Raw genomic sequence first — 15,357 nt, 5'->3', positions numbered from 1 at the left:
TCATTCTCTGTGCACACCTGATATTCCCAGAAGAGTCGTGATTCCCTCTAACGGTGGATAGGGCTCCAGGGTTATCCGTACTTTGTCAAGAACTTCAGGCCATTCCTTGGAGGCAGTTGCCTCCATTCATATTGACCCCTACCTTCAGACCTGTGCAGGACAGGAAGTCATATCTAAGTGTAGCCTTACCAGGACTCGGCAGAAGGCATCATGGTGTCCCCTAGCTGGCTAGTGTTCAATCAGGATTCAGTAATCAATGGGAGTTCTGTGTTTTCATATACTGCCCTTTTTCTTCTTCCCTCATATAATATCCTATTCATGAGAACGTAGCTTGGCTGCCTCTCCCCTCCGTCTTTCATCTCCTCAGCCTCATTACTTCTTGTCCTGGGGTACAATACCACAGTCTGCTCATCATCACAGCCTCTTTAACACTTTGACCTCCCTTGGTGAGGGTGGCAGGAGTGGTGAATGTCTGCCTCTCTCCCATGATTATAATGCATTTTTTTTTTCCTTTCCTGAGGAAAAGAGCTCCTGTCTCTTGGCTGAAAGACTATTTTCTTATGAACTCCATCCCAATTATTTCCATGGTACTCTTGTGTAATACCAGGCACTCTTTCTCATGTGGAATGGGTCGTGTGCATTCACAGTGAGAGAATCAGAAGTAAAAACTTTGTTAAGGTATGAGAATCAGACGGACAGGCTGAGATCGGCAAAAGTCTGCACAGAAGTGGTACATGGGCTTTGGTACTGAGGGTTCCCTCGATGATTCCTGTCCAAAGGATTGCTCAGCTTCCCTTGATACTTTTTGGTCTGTTGCAAAGCACTGTGGACAAGTCAGTGTGGAGAAAAACACAACACTATGATATTAGAGGTATAGACCAAAAGGAACTTAGGAATCATCGGGTCTAATTTCCTCATTTTCTGGAGGAGGAAACCGAGGTCCAGGCAGGAAATAGGACTATCCCGCATCTCACAGCAAAGCTGCATCCAACTAGCCACTAACAAAGAACTGCTAGTCCCAACCTTCCTTTCCCACTTTTAGTGCAACACAATACAACCTCTGCTTAGAAGAGGTCTCTTTTCCATGCCACAGCTAAGCCCTTGTTCTTGTTCTTTTTGATCCTCTTTCTCAGTGTAATTTGGCAATGAATACTTTGGGTGCTGCCTACAAATGGATCTTTCTCTCCCTCTGTACTTGCTTTACTGTTTTCCCACCCCCGTGCTTTTGTTTAGCCACAAACACTCCTGGCCTAAAGCACTTTCTGGAATTCGCACTCTGGGAGCGTTGGAACCAATTGTGGCTTTTATGCTCATGGTGCAAAACACCTCTTACACTTGCTTTGATCTTCTTGATTTTTTTTGGTTTTGGTTTTGAATGCAAAAAAAAAAAAAAAAAGAAGATTCACCGCAGTACTTGGATTAAGGATTAACAACTTCTCTGCTTACCCAAAATTTTTTTAAGGAAAAAAAAATTATAGCCAGTTCCATGGCCTGTCTCCCAAAAATTCCTTTCGAAAAACCTAGGTAGTCCTTAATGGCAGAACGTTGTCATTCTTAAGCTTACCCTCTCCTAGAGAAACTGAGGCAAGTGTCCTTCCCAGCTGGACAATCCCCTGAAGCCCGAGAATGCTTGACGTTCATGAGGATGTATCGTCTCTCCCACACTACGGCAAACCGGTGTCTGCATTGAAGTGTGTGTGTAGGAAATACGAACAAGGACTTAGCTGTGCAGTATGACCCTCTGTGTTCCCACTGCCAGCTGGTGACTTTGGGAAAAGTCCTTAACTTCTCTTTGCCTAATGAGCGTCATGTGTAGAATGGGGGCAGTGTGGTACCTTGTAACTTTGTTGTGAGAACTAGATGAGTTAATACCTGCAAAGCATTATTTTAAAAAGCCTGAAGCAGGGGTGCCTGGATGGTGAGTTGGTTAAGTGTCCAGCTCTTGATCTCAGCTCAGGTCATGATTTCACGTTCTTCACAGGCTCTGCACTGATGATGCAGAGCTTGCTTGGGATTCTGTCCCTCCTTCTCTCTGCCCCTCCCCTGCTTGTGTGAGCGCTCTCTCTTTCTCTCAAAATAAGTAAATAAGCTTTACAAAAAATCTAAAAAGCCTAAAGCATAGTTAATGGTCTCTAGGCTTTTATTTTACTTTATTTTATTCTATTCTATTATTTATTTATGAAAAGACTTTTATGTATCTGTCATAGGTGAATCCTGGGAACCTACCAGATTAAAAAACTCCTAGTCTGAGTTCCAAAATTTTGCAGGCTTTCTCTGAGAAAGACCCTCCCACACTTTGGAAGGAAGACATTAAGTTTTCTTTTCCACTTCTTGTTCATACGCATCAGGAATCCAAATCTGAGATGATGAGAATGTGCTAGGGATAGAAATGAGAGGAGATGAACTACAAGGACTCTAGAGTACAGAGCTCAGGTTCTAGTCATCCCTCTGCTGTGAGCTATATGAATCCTTGGACAAGACAGGTAGGTCTTGTTCTTTTCTAGCTCTATTAGAGGAGTAGAGCTCTAAGTTTTCTACTACCATGAGTATTCTAGAAGTGTGTAGTTCTACATGAGGTAGCCCACCACTTGAGGAAGACCACAGGGCTGCATACTGACATAAAATTAAGACGCCATAAGAATTAATACCATTTCGAGGAAAGCTGTGGGAGTTTCTGGGATAAAAGCAAAGAATTGTGCAACAGCTGAGGTATTTTCCAGGACAATATCTCTCCATAACATGTCTCTCCTAGCTGAGGCATCCTGGTTTAATCTCTCAGGGGGGAAATATATATATATATATATATATATATATATATACGTGTATATATATACATATACATATATATGTATGTGTGTGTGTATATATAATGTAGAAATGACATGTAATCATATATATGTATATGAAATATACATGTATATAAAATACTATATATGTAGTACATATATATGTAGTATATATATATATATACTGTATATATATACATATATGTGTGTGTGTATATATATATATATATATATACAGCTATATACAGCTCCTCTCATATATATATGTATATATATATATATATATGCAGAAAATTAAGAAAAACAAAGATAAAGGAAATCTGGTAAAGGATCTTATGATTGATTACACAAATAAATTTGAAATCTTTCTATTCTTCATATACACTGATTCAAAGTTTTCATATAAGAAATTTCATATAAATTGCCTCTTTTGACTTCTACAGTCTTATGTAATAGGCAGAGCAAACATTATTAGTTATAGTTTACAGGTAAGAGCTGAGGCTCTGAGAGGTCACATCCATGTCCAAGTTCACAAAACTAGGTAGGGGTAAAGCCAAGGGTTGCACCAAGTCCTTCATTCCATTTCAGAGTAGTAGATGGTACTACTATCTCTAAATTAGCAAATAATTTTTCAGTGGATCACTCCTCTTGGGAGGAACACAAACACACATCCAGAAAGCAGATGCCTGTGGTCTTGTGCTAGGCAGTTCCAGAATCTGTCACCCCTCAGGCTATCTCCAATGCACCCAGACCCCTTAGTGGAGGGAGAACCCTTCAACTGTTGGCCATTGCTGAAAAGATAAAGCCCATCTACAGTCCGCCACTGGTTCACTCTTCAAGTCTAATGTCATCCAACCAATTCTGCCTATACCACTTTCCCTGCTAGAATGTAATTTGACTAGACAGGCTTCTGTGTGTTGTTCACTGATGAACCTCAAAACACTAGTCACTTGAGAACTATAAAATGAAAAGACAATCCTTGAATTTTCATGCTTCTGTGCCTTGATACACTATTCTTTCCAACAGAATGCATTGACCTCACTCTCACCCATCTCCTTATCTATCTTTAAGATGACCCAACTTTCAAGATTAACTCTTGAAACATCATCTCCACAACCAAGCTTCATTGATTATCTGCCATAGGTATGACTCTATAGCCCTGGCTTATATTCCTGTTTCTGTGACACAGTTCAGACGACCTCTGCTATTCATTTTGATTTTTGGCAGGGGATTGTTTCTGACCACTAGAAAGCATTATAGTTGTTGTGATGTAGAACATAACACTTCTCTTACTCTCTGGGGAAAAAAAAAGAGAAAGTAAAAAGTGAAATAGAAAACAAAACAAATAGAATAGATGGCTGCCAACTACACTGTCAAAAATGCCTTTAAAACCCAGGTTCTCCTTGATGCAAGAATGATCTTTCCTGCCTCAGAACAGTTAACATTAATTTTTTTAGGGCAGGCACCCATTCTCGGTCAGTGTGTACATTCTGAGGGGTCTGTGCACATTCTGTATGGCTGGATAAGTGGTTTGAATATCACCCCTGCTTCTATGGGTGTTACCACAATGTGGTTGTGGTTGTTGTTGTTTGGGTTTTGGTGGCCATGTATCTCTTGAAAGTGTTTCCTGCACGGTGACCGTTTTACAGTTTTCTATCCCAACTTCTAAGTAAAGTGTTGAAAACATACTAAGTATTTGGGAAAGATTTGATGGATTTCTTTCAGTTATAATACACAGGAAAAACAGTTCTTATGTTGTTATTTCCCTAAATGGCTTTCAGAATAAGGAAGGAAAAAGGTGAAGAGATTCAAAGCTACATGGCATATTCAAAGTTTATCTTCATACACATATTGAAGGTTGTCTTTTCAAACACACTACACAATGCAATAGCTACTGTTTGGCTCCTGTCTATTATAGAAAGGAAAGAGCTGTGATGGTTGGGGGTTCCAATCCCCAGCTGGGGTATAACCCTCAGATTTCAGATCTCACCTGCTCTTTCCATCTTCCTCTGGATTTCTTCCCAGAGCCTGAAACTCCACTGACACCTACTCTAGCTTCTCCTTGATTGGCCATTGGCTTACCAGAGTTATGCTTCCTATTAAGGAAAAAAAAATACTTAGTATCAACAGAGAATACCTTAAGCCTTATGGTGTGTATAGAAGTGAGTTTATTTTTCTTTTTTAGCATACATAGTATTTGTACTTTTAAAAGTATGAAAAAATTTAAAAGTAGTGTGATACCTGTCCATGTAACTACACCATAGAAATTATGATTGTTAACATTTTTTTCATAATTGCTACAAACCACTGTGTGTGTATACTTATAAATCAAACATTTTAACAAAGTTAAGGCTCCCATGTTTACCTCTCATCTACAAACATCTTTCTCTGTGACATATTCTCATTACCTTGGGCCAGGAAAAAAAATCTGTATCACAAATTTAGATCTAATCCATTTTTGTATCACTTTCCACAGTACAGATAGGTGCATTCCATAGAGACAAATAATAGTCATAAACATAATCATAACATCGGCTACTATTTCTTGAGGCTTATTTTTACAACAGATTTTTCTGCCCTCATGCAGTCCTGTAAAGTTAAGGGATGATATTGCCATGTTACGGGTTCAATTCGAATTTGTTACGGAGGTCTGAATATTTGAAATAATTTGAACAAGCCCATGCAGACAGTAAGCAGAAGGACCAGGAGTGAAATACCACTTTCCTGACTCTAAAATCTTTGCTCTTTCCTCTGATTCTTGCTGCCTCTTCTGAAATGGTTGAATAAAACCGGTGTCAATGCTTGAAAGGCCATCATTTCTAATGTGTTCTGGGCTCAAGGATCAATAGAGGTATAAGACTTAGCCCTTGTCCTTCAGGTGCATATAGTCTAGAATTTAGGGAGAAGGTAGTAGAAGATGAAGAAACAAACAAATGTCAGTAAGGCCTTGCAGGGAGAGATTACGCATGGATTACTTAGGAGAGTAGATAGTAGAGAGATGCTTTTGATTAGAGAGACCTAAGGCATTGTTGGAGAAGCAGCATTTGGACTCTCTTGTGGGATACGTGTCACAAGCAAAATCGTAATAGCCTAATAATATAGGGAGACTGTCAATAAGGGGCTTTCATCAAGGGGTCCTGCATGAACGGGTCCTGCGATGTCACATTTATATATGACCAGGAAAGAGAGGCCACTACATCTACTTCAGGAAACTGTTGCCCCTGAAGGATAATAGAATTTTAGAAAAAGTCTGTTTTCCTGCTGCTCCATAGCTTAAACATTTAAAAATTGCTAATGGGAGAGCACCTGGCTGGCTCAGTCAGTAGAGCATGTGGCTCTTGATCCTGGGGTCATGAGTTTGAGCCCCACATTCAACGAAGAGCTTACTGTTTTAAATATTTTTTTGTGTGTATTTATTTTTGAGAGAGAGAGAGACAGAGTTTGAACAAGGGAGGGCCTGATACAGAGAGAGACACAGAATCTGAAGCGGGCGCCAGGCTCAGAGCTGTCAGCACAGGGCCCAACATGGGGCTCAAACCCACAAACGGTGAGTCACCCAGGCACCCCAATGTAGAGCTTACTTTAAATTTTTTTAACATTTATTTATTTTTGAGACAGAGAGAGACAGAGCATGAACGGGGAAGGGTCAGAGAGAGAGGGAGACACAGAATCTGAAACGGGCTCCAGGCTCTGAGCAGTCAGCACAGAGCCCGACGCGGGGCTCGAACTCACGGACCGCGAGATCGTGACCTGAGCCGAAGTCGGACGCTTAACCGACTGAGCCACCCAGGCGCCCCGAGCTTACTTTAAAAAAACATTGCCAGTGGGGTAGCCACCCTTCAGAACATTTGGACAGTTGCTCAGTGACTCTTGGGTCAGCTTGCAGTCTTTGCACTTTCCAAAATACGGGGCAAGGAGCAGGAAAGCTCTATGTCCTGGGGAGAATGCCACGTGAGGAATCACCAGTCTTCTGCACCAAGGCTAGCCGATACAGGAAACACCCAATGTCCGTACTAACACTGAATACCGCTGAAAGAAAGACAAAATCATAGAAAACTGACAATGGTGAGCTAGTAGAGACTACCTCATTCTACAGTAGGGACACACCATTGCTCAGGTAACTTGAGTCACTCTCCCAAAGTCACACAACCAGTCAGTGATCAACCTAGAGCAACTTCCCAAGGGTCTTCTTCATGTCCACTGCAGTACTCTTCCTATCACTCCATGGTAAGAGCATTCCTAACTGCTTCTCTGACTTTCTTATGCAAAGCATGCCCCAGTTTGGCTTAAGCCAAACAATGGCACTCTATCAAGACCCTGAGAATTACAATGCAAGGTATTAGATGAGGGCAATCTTTCCTCAGTTTTCCTGTCTTCCATGGTAAAGAGGCAAGTTTGTTCTTTCCTAAACTTTCTTGATGTTTGGGAACCCTATCTGGGTCTCAAGAGAGAAGGCCTGGCCCAGGTATCTGATGAAGTTAGCTTCTGTCACTGCATCCATATACTGCTGCTCCTATATTTCGGTTGCAGGCACAGAGATGACACAGAAGGTCAGTTCTATGGACCCAACTGGAAAGACAGTTCACTCAGAACGAGAAAATATCTGCATTGTTCAAAGGCTTTAAGTATTCATGCTGTTCTAATACAGCCAAAGGCCTGCCTTGAAAGGAGACCCAGAATGCTTTTTTGTAGCAAAGTTAATCCCACTGAATGTTTCTTCAATTAAAGCAAGCTCTAAGGGCAAAGAAATAGACAAGTGAATTAAGCCTCAGTGACTCAGCCCTTCTTTCCTCCCTGTACTTGTCTACTAGCCAGGAATGTGGGGAGGAAATGAGTTAGGTCAAATCTATGCTTGAGCTCCAGGAAGCAAAGAACTAGGATCTATACACGCCCAAGGTGATTCTTCTATAAAATGCTATTTCTTTACAGTGGATCTTCCCTAGCATTTGGCTCCAATGAGTAAGAATCTCACCTTTACAAGTTTGGGAAGAACATGAGTGGTGAGAAAAGTATGGATGTCTAGGGAAAGGCAATTTAGGTGTGGCCAAATTAGTCTCATTTGCACTAGGGGGGAATTGGGTGAATCACTATCTTAGGTTAGATTCTCTACTATCAGAGCCAGAACCGAAAAAATTTTAACATATGAGTGATTTGTTGACAAAGTGCTCCGACGGAAAATGGCAAGAGAGTGGGAGAAGCAGGACAGGAAAGGGGAGAAAGCCAACCAGGCGAGGGTGCAGTATTAGGCAAAGTCTTGGGCAGAGCAGCTTTAGCTTGAACTTGGAGGTGAACTCTGGAATGTTAGGTTGTCTCAAAGAGGTCCCAACCTGAGGCCATGGGTTTTGAGTTTCATAATCTTGTACCTATCAGTTACTGGTAAAGGGAAATCCAAGGAGTATATAAACTTCCAGGACCTTCCAGCTACCCATGTTTTCGAATTAAGGGCCCCATAATCAGAGTAGTGCTCCCAAAATGGCCACAGTTTCAGACTGTTGGAAGTGAAATATTCCAAAGGCCAGGGCATACATTTAAGAAAATAGGCATCTTTTTTTGAGTTTATTTATTTTGAGAGACAGAGTGCAAGCGGGGAAGGGGCAAAGAGATGGGAGGAGAGAGAATCCCAAGAGGCTCCGCGCTGTCAGTGCAGGGCCCAGTGTGGGGCTCAAACCTACAAACCGTGAGATCGTAACCTGAGCTGAAATCAAGAGTTGGAGCTTAACCCCCTGAGCCACCCTGGTGCTCCAAGAAAAAACGCATTTTTTTTAAGTCTGCAAACAACGAACAATAATGCTATATGTTAACTAACTAGAATTTAAATAAAAACTTGAAGTATAAATGAAATAAAATACCATTGGTAATTCCGGGTGTCCAAAACAAAACAAAACAAAACAACAACAACAGCAAAACATTGTGCTTAGGGTATCGAGACCTTAAACCAATGGCATGCTGCCAGCTACATTCCCCAAAGTTTTCTTTTGACTTAGAGATTTTTGTCCAAGAGAGTTAGTTGCTTTCAGTTACTAATTTACAGACACTGAACTAATGCTCGCACACATACACTTGTACGGCATGGTGGTTCCCACATATAGCATATGATAAAACAAGACTACTGGAGCTTGGCAGTCCCAGGTTTAATTCTTGATTCATCCTTTTGCTAGCTGAGTAACTTTACAAAAGTTACCTCACTGCTAAGTGATTCAGGGACTAGGGAAGTGGTTATGAGGAATAACCAAGTACAACATTTAATCACCCAGTCATAGCATGTGGGTAAGATCTCAGTCAATATTGGTTTTTAAGAATGATAGCAATAGTATAGAATTGTTGAGTTGTCATATTATACAACTGAAACTAATATCACAATATATGGTAACTATACTGGAATTGGAATTTAAAAAAAAAAACAGAATGATGATAGCAATAATGATATATTTTTCATTTATTTATTCATTTATACAAGTACCAACAGACGTCAGAGCGTCTTCCAGGCCAGGACTTAACAGAGGTGTTAGACAAAGGCTTTGACCTCACAGAGCTTACATTCTAGTAAGAGAAATTAATAATAAGCACACAAATAAGTTACTACTACAGTGTCAGTTACTAATCAATGCAATAAAAAATACTGAAGCTAGACAAAAATAAAGAGGAGTGGTGGGGTGGGAGATGGAGGTGATTATTTGATGCCGCGGTCAAGGAACATGTCTTGGGGAAGAACAATTGAGCAGGGACCTGAATGAGTCAAAGCGCTGAGCCGAAGAAAGATCTGAGGACAAGTGTTTTGGGAAGAGACCACAATAAGAGCAAAATCCATGGGTGGGAATATAGTTGTCTTGTTAAAGAAATAGGAAGAATACAGTGTAGCTGCAGTGGGGTGAAGCAGGCCAGCAGTACTAGGAAATCAAATCAAACAGTGGCAAGGACCAGGCCAGATCATATAGAGCCAAGTAACCCATGGTAAGAAGTGTGATTTTTATTTATTCTGACTGTAATAGGAAATCAGTGTAGGGTCACAGTGACACAGACAGTGACAAATCTGAGTTACATTTCTATTATTTTTTAATATTTTTACATTTTTATTTATTTTAGAAAGAGGTAGAGCACAAGCAGGGAAGCGGCAGAGAGAGAGGGAGACACAGAATCCAGAGCAGGCTCCAGGCTGTGTGCTGTCAACATGTAGCCCCGACGCAGAGCTTGAACCCACGAACCGCGAGATCATGACCTGAGCTGAAGTGGGCAGCTTAACCGACTGAGCCACCCAGGCCGTCTCCTGATTTACATTTCTATAAGGGTACTCTTTTCTCCATATTCCCACATAGGGCACAGGAGCATCTATGCAAATCACTTTCTAGGGACAGCACTGGACCTCACACAATCCCCAAGATCAGTGAGTAAACTAAACTCTAATAGATGTAAACATGGGTCACTCATTCATTCGCGCGTTGCTATATTGCCTTTCAGACACTAATAGTAATGATGTGTAATATTTGCAAAGCAAGTCTACATAGACAATCTCTAACGTCAAGATAAGGCTGCACCGTCAGAGCATCTTTAATGTTTAGCTCCTCTTATGTTTCTGGTTTCCAGCTTGTATCTCTAGTTTCTCTGCCTTTTTGGAGTATTGTCTCTCCTATCCAACGGCTTTAGTTTGATCTTATGTAATAAGGCTGTCTGGTTTGCTACAAGGAAAATTGCACACTGTTGGAAATTAATTTTTTGATGCATTCCATTTGACAGAAATTCCCTCTATCCAGACACTTGTGATGGCTCCTCACTGATTACAGATTGAAGTTCAGTCTTTCGCTGAGCGTTCTACACCTGGACCAGATGGATGTCTCCAATGTGCCTTAGCTAGCTATGTTCTAACACACCTGCCATAATATAGCTATTCTCCAGTTTCTCAAACACAACACACATAGTTTTACTACCACATCATTGTTTGTATCTATTATTTGTCTCAGTCTTATGCTTCTCTCATGGCCAATTTCAAGTCCCACCCCTCTGTTATATGGCCTTTCCTGACAAAACAACCTTCACTAGTTATTCCTCATCTGAACTTCTGCAGTGGCTACACTTAACATATAATCCCTCGGATTACTTCTGATATTCTAAAGAACACACTTATCTCTACGGGCCATCTGTGATCTTCTTGAAGATGAGATCACATTTTACATGTCTTTGTACACCAAGCCCTCTGCGTATATCACTTGACTTTCCCACCAAACTCATCATTTTTCAGTCATGCTAATTTCACACCTCTTTCCACTGTCAGCACACCTGCACTTTTTTATTTCCCTTTTGTAGAATGTACGAATCTAAGCCCACAAACCTAAATGTGTAAGAAATTTATTTTCCTTTCTTGTTATTAAACTTTGACTTAATTTCTACTTCAAGCTCTACTTTTGCCAGTATAGAACAGTCTCAGACAATTCAGGCTTTGTTCTTCCTTTACCTGGTGCTTAGTCTAAGTTGTATTGGTGGGGACGGGAAGGTGTGGTACTCAGGGGCATTCAGTCAACTATCCAGTCAGATATTCACTAAGGATTCCATGATCCCATTTGGCCCTTACTCAACCATCCATGAGTTACTTATGAGAGGTTTCTTTCTGTCATGCCAGTGTCCACCCCTGACCCACAGCTGTCTCCATACCAGGCTTAGAAACATGGTAACCTTTCTCATGCTGTTTAGGGCTCCACCTACCAGACTCATGCACAGCATTCATACTGAAGTCTTGCTACTTTCCCAGGGCTCTGTTCTTAGAGCAGAAAGTACAGCTCCTTTCTTCAGGGCCCACCAACGCCTATATTCTCATCTCTTGCACCTCATTATGATTGAGGAAAGCCTCTCAGGGAAGAACAATAGAATAGATAGAGACTTGAATGAGTCGAAGGGCTGAGCCCCAGAGAGATCTGAGCAGTAGTGTTCTGGGAAGAAGCCATAGTCAGAGAAAAGGCTCTGGATGGGAATATATTCTTGATCTCTTGGTGAAGAAAACTGCTATGGTCTGAAGGAAGCCAAATCTTATTGTTTTTCAAAATTTTGTCCCTGTCCAAAATCTCTAAGTTACTCTTAGAGATTTATAACCCAAATCCAAGAAAACACTAACACATCATTTCTAATTCTACCTTGAAACTTCTCTATCTTAAGTCAGCAAGACTAGAAAACCTATTATTTTGATTAGGTAGGTATGTGAACATATGGATGAACTGCTGGGAAAAAAAATGATTGTGGGTATAAAATGTTATGTTATCACAATTATTTTAATAAGTACAACACATTTATCTTTCACTTAACCCATCAATTTGGGAGTTAAGTTAGACTTTTTCCTCTTACCCATCAACATTGGTCTTGTGCATAAACCCAATACCAAAGATAGCTCTGTGACCTAAAATTAGGTCCAATATTAACACTAAGCCCCAGAAGATTCTGCTTGAGAGAAATGTGTGAATAATACATGTATTATACATGTACATAATTCAAAGTAGACGGAGATAAACTTTAAACAGAGAAGACATAGTATGATCTAGACATTCATATGAGGAAGAAATTAATCCCGTAGCATAGCTTCTTGTCTTCCGTAAGGCAGACACAACTGCCTACATAATCAGTAGGCATTTGTTCGTGATGATAATGACCTTGGTGTCCATTTGAAGATGAACTTGTAATTTTCTGTTTTTCCTTAAAGCAGGAATCTGGTGGTGTTTATAGTGCGGAGCACAGTGTCTTTTCAAAAGCCCACTGCCTAGAGTTCTACAGATCGAGCACTGAACATGGGCACAGCATTCATATCCTTGTCTATAGATATCATACACCTGTATATTTTTCACAGCAATTGTAGACAGCGGGAAAAATAAAGTGCTTTTTAAAAAATGTTTTATTCTTATTTTTTATTTTAGAGAGAGAAAGAAAGACCACAAGCTGGGGAGGGGCAGAGAGGCAGAGAGAAAAAGAGAAAGAGAGAAGGAGAGAGAATCTTAAGCAGGCTCCACTCCACACTCAGCACAGGGCTTGATCCCATTATCCTGGGATCATGACCTGAGCCCAAACAAGAGTTGGGCGCTCAACCAACTGAGTCATCCAGGCACCCCAAAAGGGCTTTGTTCTAACAAAACTCGCATATAATGATAATTCTTCAACAGGTAGAAGTAAAGCGTCTTGAGAAAAGGACGGCATGTTATAATTTACACAGTTGCCGTATGGTCTGAGGGCTACTCTTCCTCCTAAGCACCAAAGCTCTCTAATTTGACCCTCAAAATTTACTTTTAACAACCACCTGAGCTCTTGATTTTATTCCTACCAGCAGACATTAAGAATACACCATGATGTCCCTCCCCCGTTCATGCTCTGTCTCTCTCTGTCCCAAAAATAAATAAACGTTGAAAAAAATTAAAAAAAAAAAAGAATACACCATGAGCCATAATTTAGTTATAAATTAAAAACTAACAGAAACAGACACCAGGGACCCCTCACTTTTTCTCTCCTTCCACAATCATATATTAATCTATATAAGGGGCACCTGGGTGACTCAGAGGGTCAAGCGTCTGACTCTTGATTTCGGCTCAGGTCATCTCACAGTTTGTGAGTTTGAGCCCCGTGTGGGGCTCTGCTCTGACAGTGTGGAACCTACTTGGGATTGAATTCTCTCTCTCTCTCTCTCCCTCTTTCTCTGCCTATCCCCTGCTTGCACTCTTTCTCTAAATAAATAAAAAAATAAAATAAAATAAAATAAATAAAATAGAATTATACAAAACATGGTATTAGGTAACTACCCAAAGGAGCCAAAGTGAGATTCTAGAACTGCATCAGACCTTGTATTCACCCCCAGAACATTCATAATCTGATTTACAAAATAACCAAAGACAAATAGAGCACTATGTGATGAAAGGAATAACTAGTGCAGACTGCTTGGGAAGCACCGGGAAAGAAGTGACTAGCTCCGCCTGAGGAGGTGGGAGAAAGCTTTGGTAAGGAAGTCACATTTGCCCTAGATACTATGGAATGAGTGGGGACTTTCCAGGCAAAAAAGGGAGGGAATGCTTCCCAGAAGAAGAAAACAGAACCTGCCTCTCTCAGGGAAGTGAATGTTGCCGTGACAAACACTAACTGAGGCTGAATCTTGGGGTGCGTGGGTGTGGACAAGAGTGACAGAAGGCAAATCTTGTGAAGCTGAAGGCCACTAAGATCACAGAGGGGCCTGTCCGCCAGGCCCTCGAATTCGCTATGAATAGAGAACAGCGGAACGTAAGCCTGTAAAGGAGAAGCTTCGGAAGCTACTGGAAGGAGTGAGGCCCTCTTGGAGCCGAGTTTGAGAAATGTCTCTCTGACAGCCTTGTGGAGACAGAGTGGAGGAGAAGAGGGGACTGGTGAAGGTACTAGTCGAGGGGGGAGAAGAGGGACAAACCTAACTTCAGGAACCTCCTAAGAACCTCTGCCCTTGCAGGACGTGGTGGGAAAGCCCTAAGTGTCTTAAGAACAAGAATCTCACTCTGACCCCCGTTCTGTCCATAGCACCAAGCAGCTCAGGGTAACTGTTTCCTGTATGCCATCCACTTATGTCCACAAACAGTAGAGATGTTTATGGCCCATCTCTTCGTTACTGGCTTTTGTAGGATTGTGCTTTTTTTTTCTTTCCAGCATTTTCCTCATATTTGGAATTATTCTTTCACATGTGTGCTTATTTGACCACTGTCTAATGATCCTCCCTAGACTCTAATCTCAGCAAGATCAGCAGTTTGTGCCTGTATTTGGTCATCACTGTCTGTGCAGGTGAACAGGAAGCCTGGCATGTAGTAGACACTCAATAAATGTTTGTTGATAGAATATTGACCGAAATATTGAGAAACGGTTGAACTGACAGCATGCTGCTTGGGAACATGTTTGGCTTTTCTTGTTTTTCAAAATGTTAAGCAAAACATTCAGTCTGTGATTTAATTACTTTTTAATCAATTTTTCCCCTTCAGATCCCAAATTTCCCTTCAACACTGCATGTGAGCACTAGTTCAGTACATTAAATTCTTACTCTGAGACTCACTTGAAATGAGAAGCAAATTTGACCAAATTATTTTATTCTCTGGACTTAAAATTCCCAAATAAAATTATACCAATGGCATAGCCTGCCTTTGATTATCAGTATTTCCTTTTCTTTCTTTCTTTTTTAATTTTATTTTCGTTTATAACTAAAGAGGACTTTTTTTTAACCTAGGGCAAGCAATTTTTCAATCATGACTTTAAATTTGATGAGGTTCCATTAAGAAACTCCATGCATGTCCTACATCTAACAGGCATACACATAAAGAGACAGTCAAAGCACTTCATTAAAGGCAGAAAGATTAAGGCAAAGGATTACACAACAAAACCACCCACATTCAGTTTTGCAAATCTAACAGCTTGAATCATCACCCGACAGCAGCCTGCATTCCGTTCCAACTCGTGGCTTCAGCTTACCGCTCAAGACCCAAGAAAGTAAAATATTAGTATTGGTGACCAAAAAGGCAGGTGTGTTTCTCTTTCCTTGGTTATTCTTAGCGCTGGAGGCACCGATTATTTCTTGTTTTTGATTTAGTAACACATCTCTTGG

Source organism: Panthera leo, chromosome C2 (assembly GCF_018350215.1).
Source record: "Panthera leo isolate Ple1 chromosome C2, P.leo_Ple1_pat1.1, whole genome shotgun sequence".
In the NCBI taxonomy this organism is placed as follows: domain Eukaryota; kingdom Metazoa; phylum Chordata; class Mammalia; order Carnivora; family Felidae; genus Panthera; species Panthera leo.
The sequence above is the reverse complement of the archived record's forward strand: the minus strand, read 5'-3'. Positions refer to the sequence as shown.